This window comes from Tursiops truncatus, chromosome 5, assembly GCF_011762595.2.
Source record: "Tursiops truncatus isolate mTurTru1 chromosome 5, mTurTru1.mat.Y, whole genome shotgun sequence".
In the NCBI taxonomy this organism is placed as follows: Eukaryota; Metazoa; Chordata; class Mammalia; order Artiodactyla; family Delphinidae; genus Tursiops; species Tursiops truncatus.
Genome location: NC_047038.1, coordinates 1,185,413 through 1,196,733, shown reverse-complemented (window position 1 = coordinate 1,196,733; position 11,321 = coordinate 1,185,413). Strand labels below are relative to the sequence as shown.

The window sequence follows — 11,321 nt, the reverse complement described above, 5'->3', positions numbered from 1 at the left end:
CCTTTCCTCGAGCTGGGCCCACCTGTTTCCAAGGATGCCACAGCCTTCTTCCTCTCTCCCTTGAGGCTCTGCTCAAGTATTTCCTTCTCTGTGAGAGCCAGCCCACCCATCCTGTGTACTATAGAGAAAACAGAAGAGAGACATCCAGGGAGCAAGCCTCTGGTGTCTCTTCCTAAAAGGACACTAATCCTATCAGATCAGGGCCCCACCCCACTGACCTCATTTAGCCTGTTTTCTTCCTTAGGGGCCACATCTCCAAATACAGCCACCTTGGGGATTAAGGCTTCGACACATTAATTGGGGGGGGGTAACAGTCCATAACAACATCCCATCCTCTCCAGTGCCTCTTACCCCATCCTACATTTTTCCTTTTCCTTACACTCTCACCTGACTCACTATGTAATTTATTAAGTACGTTGATCCTTCCTTGTATCCAGAGCTCTTGGGGGTGGGGGGCAGTTTTGCCCTCAGGGATACTTGGCATCTGGAGGCATTTTGGATGGTCACAGCTGGGAGGAGAGGTGCTACTGAACCCACTGGGTAGACGTCAAGGGTGCCGCTGAGCATCCTGCAAAGCAGGACGACCCCACAAAGGATGATCCAGCCCAGACTGTGGATGGAGCAGCAGTTGAGGAGCCCCGGCCTGTATCTTCTCGCCAGAAGGCCAGGCCCTCCCTCCCGGGTGCTCAGAAGATGCGCAGGAAGTGTGACTGCGTGAGCGCGGGCCCAGGTGAGCAGGAGACAGGCCTACGCAGGCAGAGAGGCGCTGGCTGTGCAGCCCAGGCCTGGGAGGAGCTGCTTGTCCAGGGCTTGGACCGGATGGGACGAAGGGGGCAGGAAGTGGGAGGAGGGCCGTGTGGGCAGCTGGGGAAAGGAGCAGCCCTCGGGGTGGGCAAGTGAAAGGGTGCAGGGTGAACGCCTTGTGGGGCCTGGGTTCCGAGCGGCTGCCCAGCTGGAGATTGAAGCCCAGAAGTCAGCATGAACGTGGCCTGCACAATGACACCAGGACGCTCTGGGCATGAGCCCCTTTGACGCCCCAGAGCCCTCATCCCCTCCAGACTCTCCCCGGCCGCCACCACTGTGGGGCAGAGGTGGGGGTCCAGGGGCGTCTCATCAGACACTGGGAAGAGGCTGCTCGTGCTTGCCGTGGGCTCTGCCCAGGACGGCCTCTCAGGGACCTTCTCCCCTGTCCAGAGCAGATCTGCCCACTGCCCCCAACGCTCAGCAGTCAGGTTGCCTCACCTCTTCCCTGCCAACCCTCACCTCCCCCTTCCACTTACCTCCCTCGCCAAGGGAGGTGGAGCCCAGGGGAGTTGCCAATGACCCCGGAGGAGGTGGGGAGGGACTGGCGGGGGTGGGTTCAAGGGGCAGAGGTCATCAGGTTAACTCTGCCCAAGCCCTGCCAGCAAACAGAGCTGGCAGAAGAGGCGTGAGAGTCTGAGCTTCGTGGCTCCGGGGTTAGCGGTTTAGGTCCAGAGTGAGTCTGATGCACACACACCACTCGTTCAGCAGGGAGGGGACACCAGAAGTAAGCCCAGGCCTCCTCTCCTGGCCTGCAGGCCTGGCAGTGAGCTGTGTTGATACTGAGGGTGAAGGGAAGAAGGGTTGTAACACAAGAGCTGGCTCCGGCACGGAGGTGCTCCGGGATACGCCAGGAAAGTGGAGACAAGGAAACTATCTGGAAATGGTTCTGGACTCCTGACGATTCTCGTGGCAACTGGCAGAAGAAAATTCAAATGATCTGTAGCAGGAAGCACCCTCCTCTTAAGCCTTGGAAAACCCAAGCAGAACGGATAGAAACACATGATCCACCTCTATGCCGTCTGCAAGAGGCTCGCTTTAAATCCAGACACAAATAGATTGAAGGTGAAAGGATGAAACAGGGTATTCCCTGCAAAGAAAAACCCAAAGAGCAGGGGTGGCTAAACTGCTATCAGGCAAAATAGACTTTAAATCGAAAAAGTTTACAAGAGACAAAGAAGGACATTCCACGTTAATAAAAGGCTTGATACAGCAAAAAGATATGACAAACATAAATGTTTACACACCTAATGACAGACCATGAAAATACATGAAGCAAAAACTAATGGAATTAAAGAGAGAAACACAGTTCTACAATAACAATTGGAGACTTCAATACCCCACTCATAATATGGGATAGAACAACCAGACAGAAGATAAGTAAGGAAACAGAGGACCTAAGCAACACAGTAAAGCAACCAGATCTAACAGTCATGCCCAGGACACTCCACCCAGTGACAACAGTACACACATCCTTCTCAGGTGCACATGGGACGCTTTCCAGGAGAGACCGTATATTAAGTCACTGATTAAGTCTCAACAGTTTTTTTTCTTTTGGCCCCACTGTGTGGCCTGCGGGATTTTAGTTCCCTGAACAGATATTGAACCCGAGCCCTCGGCGGCGAGAGCACAGAATCCCAACCGCTGGACCACCAGGGAATTCCCTTCAGTAGATTTTCAAAGCTGGATACCATAAAAAGTACATTCTCTGACCACAGCAGGATGATGCTGGAAATCAATAACAGAAGGAAAAGTGGAGCATTACAGAACCAAAGGATCAAAGAAGACATCAAAAGGGAACTTAGAAATTACTTGGAGAGGAATGGAAACAAAAACAAAACATACCCTAACTTATGGGACGCCAGGGAAGCGGTGATGAAGGGGGAATTAGAGCTACAAATACATTTTTTAAAAAGATCTCAAATCAACAACCTAATTTTACAACTTAAGGAGCTAGAAAAACAAGAAGAAACTAAACCTAAAACTAGCAGAAGGAGGGAATTCCCTGGCGGTCCAGTGGTTAGGACTTCGCAGTTTCACTGCCGAGGGCACGGGTTCGATCCCTAGTTGGGGAACTAAGATCCCACACACCGCGAGGCACAGCCAAAACAAAACAAAACAAAACAAAAAACTAGCAGAAGTAAAGAAATAAAGGGTAGATTAGGGTGGAGAGAAATGAAATAGAGAATAGAAAAACAATAGAGAAAAATCAATGAAACAAAAAGTTGGTTCTTTGAAAATACCAACAAAATTGACAAACCGTTAGCCAGACGGACTAAGAAAAAGAGAGAAGAGACTCAGTTCACTAAAATCATACATGAAAGTGGAGGCATCACTACCAATTCAACAGAAATAAAAGGATTACAAGAGAGTGAGCAACTGTACACCAACAAATTGGATAACCTAGATGAAATGGACAAACTCCTAGAAGCACAAAACCTACTAAGACGAAACCATGAGGAAATAGGAATTCCGAATAGACCCATAACTAGTGAGGAGATTGAATCAATCATCAAAAATCTCCCAACAAAGAAAAGCCCTGGATCTGATGGCTTCACTGGTGAATTCCAGCAAACATTTAAAGAAGTATTAACACCAATCCTTCTCCAACTTTTCCAAAAAATTGAAGAGTATGAAATATTTCCTAACTCATTCCATAAAGCCAGCGTTACCTGATACCAAGGCCGGAGAAGCACTGCAGACCAACAGTCCTCACGAGCATCGATGCAAAACTCCTCAACAAATACAAGCACGTTAAAAGGACTGTACTGGGAGGGGTGCAGGGGTGATGCCAAGGCGTGCGTCATCCTCTGGTTCTTGCTTCAGATGTTGGAGACACAGTGTGCTTACTTTGTGGAAGTTCAACTGTATATTTACGATTTCTGCACATTTCTGTATGTATTTACTAAAAAAAAAAGATTACTTATATTTTTAAACAAAGAATGAGACAAAATAAACACATGTTTACTCAGAGACAGAATGTCCTTAGGAAGGAAATTCTAAAGGATGTAGTTCAGGCTGAGATAAAGAGCTCCTAGACAGAAGATCTGGAACTCACTCGGGGGCAAAGTAAGAGGAAGATCTGGGGGTAAATACAGTATAAAGAGGCCATGACTCCACTAAACAATAATAAAAAGATAGAATTAAAATATGTGGCAACATATAAATCAGGGAGGGGTTAATAGACTTAAAGTGCTCTGGACAAAGTACCCAAAGGATCTGGTAGGAGGCTGAAAGTATTATTAAATTCATTTTGCCACTCTTTCATAGGTTCATTCAGGTGTGATTGACATGCAATACACAATTAGATCGATTTTGATGTATACATGTGAAAATTAATAAAGGGAAACCTCACTGAAATGGAGTCAGGAGGCCAGAAGGGGGAGCTCTCATGCAGTACCACTCAAAGTTGGTCACAGGAAGAATCATCAATTACAGGTCCCCACAGGAAAAGATGTACAGGGCGTCTCCTACAAGAAATCCACTTCCCCAGAAACTCAGCCAGAATCCAGAACCACTCTGAACTCTCACTTTTCTCCAATGGACTTTGGTTCAAAACAACCCCTCCCAACTTCCTCCTTTTTCTCTGTAAAATAATGTTCCTCTCCTTTGTTAGACTTGCCCTTGGCCTTTGTACAGCATGCTTGTCCCAAGTCACAATTCTCTGCTATTTCCCGAGTAAACCCATTTTTGCTGGTAAAACAACTGTTTCATTTTGAAGGTCAGCACGCACGTGTGATGCCATTACCACCATGAAGATAAGGAACATACCCACTGCCACCCAAACACCCTCATCTCTCTTTGCAATCTCCCCTCCTGCCTCTCACTGGCACCTCCCCCCAAGATAACCACCAATCCGCTTTCTGTTGCTAGCTTGCATTTTCTACAATTTTATGTAAGTGGAATCATACAATATATTCCATTTTTTGTCTGTCTTCCTTAAATTAGTAAAATTATTTTGAGATTTGTCTATGTCGTTGGGTGCATCGATAGTGCGTTCTTTTTATTGGTGAGTAGTGTTCCACTGTGTGGAAAAACCACAATTTGTTTGCGCATTCACTCGTTGATAGACATTTGGGTAACTTCCAGTATTTGGCTACTGCAAATAAAGCTGCTGTGGATATCCACATACAAGTCTTTGTATGGACATGTATTTTCTGTTTTATTATTTATGTATTTATTTTTGGCTGCTTCGGGTCTTCGTCGCTGCACGCGGGCTCTCTCTAGTTGTGGCGAGCGGGGGCTACTCTTCGTTGCGGTGCTCGGGTTTCTCATTGCAGTGGCTTCTCTTGCTGTGGAGCATGGTTTCTAGGCGTGTGGGCTTCAGTAGTTATGGTGCTCGGGCTTAGTAGTTGTAGCTCGCGGGCCCTAGAGCGCAGGCTCGGTAGTTGTGGCACGCGGGCTTCAGTAGTTGTGGCACGCGGGCTCTGGAGCGCAGGCTCAGTAGTTGTGGCGCACGGGCTTAGTTGCCCCTTGGCATGTGGGATCTTCCCGGACAGGGCTCAAACCCGTGTCCCCTGCATTGGCAGGTGGACTCTTAACCACTGCGCCACCAGGGAAGTCCCTGGACATGTATTTTCATTTGAGGTCTTTTATAGCCCTACTTAACATCTTTTAATCTTTCTCCTACCTTCCTGGATGTTTCACATAGTTATAAACTTTAATGCCCTTGTCTCCTGATTCTATTATCTGTCTCATTTCTGGTTCTGTTCCAATTGATTGATTTTTTCCCCTTTATTATGAGTTGTCTTTTCCTGCTCCTTTACGTTTATGGTAATTTTATCGGATGCCAGATATTGTAATTTTTACAGTGTTGGGTCATTGGGATTTCTTTCTTCTTTATATGGTTTTGAGCTTTGTTCTGGCATGCAGTTAGTTACTTGGAAATAATTTGATGCTTTTGGTCTTCCTTTCAGGCTTCGTTAGGTGGGCTCCGAAAACCCCTTAGTCTGAGCCAGTTTGCCCTTAATACTAAGCAGCAGCTCTCTGCGCGCTCTACTCAGTGCCCCGCGGCCATTGGGAACCTCTTTCCGGCCCGCGTGAACTCTGAGGATTGTTCCACTTTCCCTGTTCCAGGGTCTTTCCCAGCCTCGGGGCACTTCTGTACGTGCTGAGAACTGGAGGGGACACACTGCAGAGCCCCAGAGCTGTGCCTTTTCCCTCTGCAACTCTGCCCGAAAAGTTCTAGTCACCTTGGGCTCCCCGGATGCTGAACTCTGTCTCTTCAAGCCACGGGCATAGCCAGCTGTATTTGGGTTCTTCCTCCATGTCCTGCAGCCTGGGACGTTCCTCCAGGGGCAGGCTGGCCAACCACGGAACTCACCTTGCTGTTTCCCTTCTCCCAAGGATCACTGTCCTGCAGTGCCTGTCGTCTACTGCCTGAAAACCTTTGTTTCATATTTTGTCCAGTATGTTTAGATTAAATATTTCAAGTGATGGGCTGCCATGTGGGAGCCCTCCAGGTGACCAAAGCCACATAATGTCAATAGCTCGTTCATCTGTCCATGCCAAGTGCTGTCATGGGACAGCAACGCAAACAACTGCTGAAGTGAGAGTGACCAGGCTGGTTCTGGATCCCTGTTTATTAGAGGTTGCTGAAGGAGAGCGTTCTTGATTATATAAGACATTTGAGCTGAATCTCCAAAAGGATTTTATCCAGAGGACCAGTATCTTAATAAGCGAAAAACCTACTTTGCCCACGGTGCTCTCCGGCAGTGCACCGTGGGGGTATTGTGCTTCTCAGAGCTCTACCTGTCCCGCGAACAAAGCACGTGGAGCGTGAACAGGCTGAGACCATTTTCAAGGTTGGACAAGTCATAGATCTAGTGACCGGAAAGCGCTGTGCAGGAACCACCTGGACCTGGAGAGTCCGGTCAGTCTGGAAACCACCCACCTAAGCAAAAACCTGGAAGGACTTGATCTCTCTTCAACACAGTGAAGGGGGATCAGAAAACGGAGCCAAAAGGGAAGGATTTCTAAATTTGCTTTATGGAAAACGTTTTCTCTTTCCTCACAAACCACCCAGTTTCTCTTCTGGTATTTATGACATAGCTAAAAGTAAATGAAATGAAGACCTTGTTATAACTTTTCATAAAGGTTTATGGTCATGTTTCAAAAATTAAAAATAAAGTGGTAGGCCAGGGCTTCCCTGGTGGCGCAGTGGTTGAGAGTCCGCCTGCCGATGCAGGGAACACGGGTTCGTGACCCGGTCTGGGAAGATCCCACATGCCGCGGAGCGGCTGGGCCCGTGAGCCATGGCCGCTGAGCCTGCGCGTCCGGAGCCTGTGCTCTGCAACGGGGGAGGCCACAGCAGTGAGAGGCCCGCGTACCGCAAAAAAAAAAAAATAATAATAATAAAAAATAAAGTGGTAGGCCATATGACCATACATGGAAACTGGTATTATTCATTTCATTTTATTTTTTTAAGATTTATTTATTATTTAAAATATTTATTTATTTATTTTGGCTGTGCCCGGTCTTAGTTGCGGCACTCGGGATCTTCAGCTGCGGCATGCGGACCATTTAGCTGCAGCACGTGAACCCTTAGTTGCGGCATGCATGCAGGATCGAGTTCCCTGATCAGGGATCGAACCCAGGCCCCCTGCATTGGGAGCGCGGAGCCCCACCCGCTGGACAGCAGGGAAGTCCCTTATTTATTTTTATTTCCTTATTTTTGGCTGCATTGGGTCTTGGTTGCAGCACGCAAGGTCTTTCGTTGCCGTGGGTGGGCTTCTCTCTAGTTGTGGCACACGGGTTCCAGAGCACCTGGGCTCTGTACTTTGTGGCACAAAGGCTCTTTAGTTGAGGCACACAAGCTCAGTAGTTGTGGTGCAGGACCCTGCCCCAAGGCTGCACTATTGTTTCTCGGCAGCTCCTCCCTTGTCTCTGCATCCCCTCCCTTCCCTGATTAGCAACTGTTTGGACCTGCCTTTTGGGACTCAGGGAAGGTGGTGGAGGCTGAAGTCTATTTCCTACAAACAAGAAATGGGGGACACAGAAAGGCTTTCATGCCCAGGAGCCCCACAGGGTTCTGCTTGGTTTCAGAAGGGCAGGGTCCCTGTTTGTATGTATCTATGCACGTGTGGTTTGTAGATGTGTGGTATTGCCAAAACTAATTTGTAAAAGAGCTCTGTTTAATTGGCTTAAGGGAAATTAAGTGCTTATGTAGATACTCAGAAATATAAGACTAACCTAAATGAATTTCAGGATCATATCATCTAGGATTAATTTTTAATGAATGAAAACAAGTTTGGTTTAATTAATACAGACATGTCTTTAGACTCATCAGCACTAAGTGTAATACTTTTATTGTACTTAGCTTTACTACAAGTCAAATTAAGATCTGATTATTCCTGTTACAAAACTTGTCAGCAAGAAAAATAACTTGATATGATAAAACTGAAACAGAGCGGGACCCTGTGAGACTCCTGGGCATGCAAATCTTTCTTTGTCCCCCGTTTCTTGTTTGTAGAGATCAGACTCCAGCCTCCATGACCTTCCCTGAGTCCCAAGGGGTAGATTTGAACAGTTGCTCATCAGGGAAGGGAGGGGATGCAGAAATAAGGGAGGAGTGGCCAAGAAACGATGGTGCAGCCTTGGGGCAGGGTCCTGGTTCCCCCTCAAGGGATGCACATAACAATATCTTTGAGCTCTTTACAGAACTAAAACCCCCAACAAATGGAAGATGTTAGCATTCTTCATTCCAGAGAAGCTCATCAAGAGACCACCTGAGGCCAGATTAAAGGAGCACAGGCCCTGCACACACTCAGATCCTTATCAGCAACCTGCCTTTGAACCATTGCTATAAAACTCACCAAATCCTCCCGGGTTGGGACAGTTTTGAGGGGCATGAGCCCCTGTGTCCCCCTTTGCCTGGCAAAGCAGTAAAGCCATTCTTTTCTACTTCACCCAAAACTCTGCCTCCAAGATTTGATTTGGCACCGGTGCACAGAGGCCAAGTCAAAACTTTTAAGTAAATTAAGTGTATATGAGGTAAGAGTTTTTAGATGAACTCTTTAGGAGTAATTATGTTCTAGGACTGTCTTCTTAAAATGGTTCCTCCAGGTTTTTAGTAACTTGGAGCTGCTAAATTAAGTTAGATGGTGTAGACTGAAAAAAAAAAAAAAAGCACAACCTAAAAGTTGAGTTGTTTTATTTGGTGGACAAAACTGAGGACTTAAGTCCAGGACACAGCATCTCAGATAACGCAGAGAGACTGCTCTGCAGAGGTGAGGGAGGGGCCAGGATGCAAAGGGTATTTTCTAACAAAGACCAGGTAGTCGGAGCTTCAAAGGATCGCCGTTAATGACATCATTCCTTTGCTACGCATCGTAGCCATCTGGGGCCAGTATCCCGTGCTTTGGCAGCCTGAGCTTCCTCCGGGTGCCCTGTGCGGGGTGGGGCAGATGCAGCAGCTGACGGTTTGATGGTGGCGTCCTGTCTCCATCCTGAGCTCCCTCGTGGCTCACCGTCCGGGATGCGGCTGTAGCGACTGTTGGCTACAACATCCTTTGTTTACTGACATGACATATTGATACGTAATATCTTCCATTCACAGCAGGAATTCCTCGAGTACCCACGTCATTCCCAAATAAGACACTGGAACATTAACTGCTAAACAAGTCTAAGTTTTGCTACTTTTGCTTTTCATTAGAGAAAAGCTAAAGATGTTTGGGTTCACTGGACATGTACTCCACTGAGGAAAGAAATTAGGTTACAGAATATGTTTATACATCGTGTGTGTGCTATTTACAATGTAATGACTACGGACACAACATACTTTTAAGTTTAATCTTCATTGTTAGCATTCTCTCTATCACTTTAAGTCTAGACAATCAAGCCCTGATCTGTGGCATTTGCCAATATCCGTGGTGTAAGTACTCCCACCTTTGCTGCATTCAAGCTGCCAGTGTGTTATCTGTGAAAGTGGGGTTCGATGAGAAGCGCGGTGTACAACGTTATACAGACCTCCGCCATCCCAGTCAGTTACAACAGACAGACAGAAACGGGTAATAGTGAATGAATACAATACAATGAAGTTACATTTTATAAATTTATTTTATTTATTTATTTTTGGCTGCATTGGGTCTTCGTTGCTGCGCGTGGGCTTTCTCTAGTTGCGGCAAGCGGGGGCTACTCTTTGTTGTGGTGCACGGGCTTCTCATTGTGGTGGCTTCTCTTGTTGCGGAGCACGGGCTCTAGGCGCACAGGCTTCAGTAGTTGTGGCTCACGGGCTCTAGAGCACAGGCTCAGTAGTTGTGGCACACGGGCTTAGTTGCTCTGCGGCATGTGGGATTTTCCCGGACCAGGGCTTCAACCCGTGTCCCCTGCACTGGCAGGCGGATTCTCAACCACTGCACCACCAGGGAAGCCCTGAAGTTACATTTTTAACAATGGCAGTGTTTAATGACAAGCTTATAAAATTCCTGAAAATTTAGCAATTGGCTCTCGCAAGCCTGTGTCAACTGTGGGAAGTGAACCAGCACAGTCCGCCTAGAGAACTTTTAGCAGCCCTCTTTAACACTACCTGGTGACCTCTGGCCAACACCCCGACTCTGGGGCATGCACCTCCCAGACTCTTACATGTAGTCTGAGAGAGCCTTGTAGGAGGGTCCTCACTGTAGACCGTCCATAGGGTGGGGCAACTGGAAGCAAGGTGAGGGTTTCATCCTAGGGGGATGGAAAGCTAAAATGTGGATACAAGATCAGCACAATCGCACCTGTCCACCAAAGACACCAACATACACGTGACAGTACTTTATGTCTGACACACATGTCAGGACACAGTTTCAACACGTCGTAGTGCTGGGCTTCGGGATTGCTGGCGGAAGGAAGAAAAACCGACTCAAGGAGAATAAAGGCAGAGTCGGGCCTCACTCCAATCTCGGAGGACAGCAGGCTTGATGGGAAGGGTCTGGACTGCTGACCTCCCCACCGCCCAGGTACCTGAAGACGGGTGAGGCACTGGGTGCTCCCTGACCCTCTCCCCTCACAGGTCTGGATGAAGTGCAAAGGCCGGGGCGCTGTGGCTCTGGTGGCAGAGGGGGATCTGAAGGGGGGCTCGTACACAGGTACTCTTTCCGGAGATGATGAGGTCCGGGTCCAAGCTGTGGGCGGGAGGGGGCAGAGGAAGAGACATAGCGGCTGGGACGGGAGGAACCAGGAGGCCGGGCTGGGGGCCCCCCCTGCACCACGAGCTGCCCCTGTCTGGGGCACCCTTCCTCCTGCTCACTGCATGCGACTTCTTTTCACTTGAGGGGCAGCGTGCCCTCCTCGGAAAAGGGCCCCGGCCACGCCTGGTACACCAGTCCCCACCCCTCTCGGTCTGCCAACAAGCTTGGGAGCACCTCCAAGTTTGCTGTCCTCATCCACAAGAGGTACTAGCCCGATTCTGCGCTATGACACAGATCTCTGGGCGCAGGCAAGGAAGCCGGCCTGCGGGGAACAAAGGGGTGAACAAAGGGGTTGGCCAGGCAGGAGCTCCCTCCCTCCAGGGAGAGGGCACCGCTGTGGGCTGAAGC

At 48.3% G+C, this 11,321-nt stretch overlaps 1 pseudogene; it reads left to right on the top strand.

The window, feature by feature from the left end:
- Nucleotides 1–5,943: 5,943 nt before the first annotated feature.
- On the top strand, nt 5,944–6,764 carry LOC101321323 (small ribosomal subunit protein uS17m-like; annotated as a pseudogene).
- Nucleotides 6,765–11,321: the final 4,557 nt, after the last annotated feature.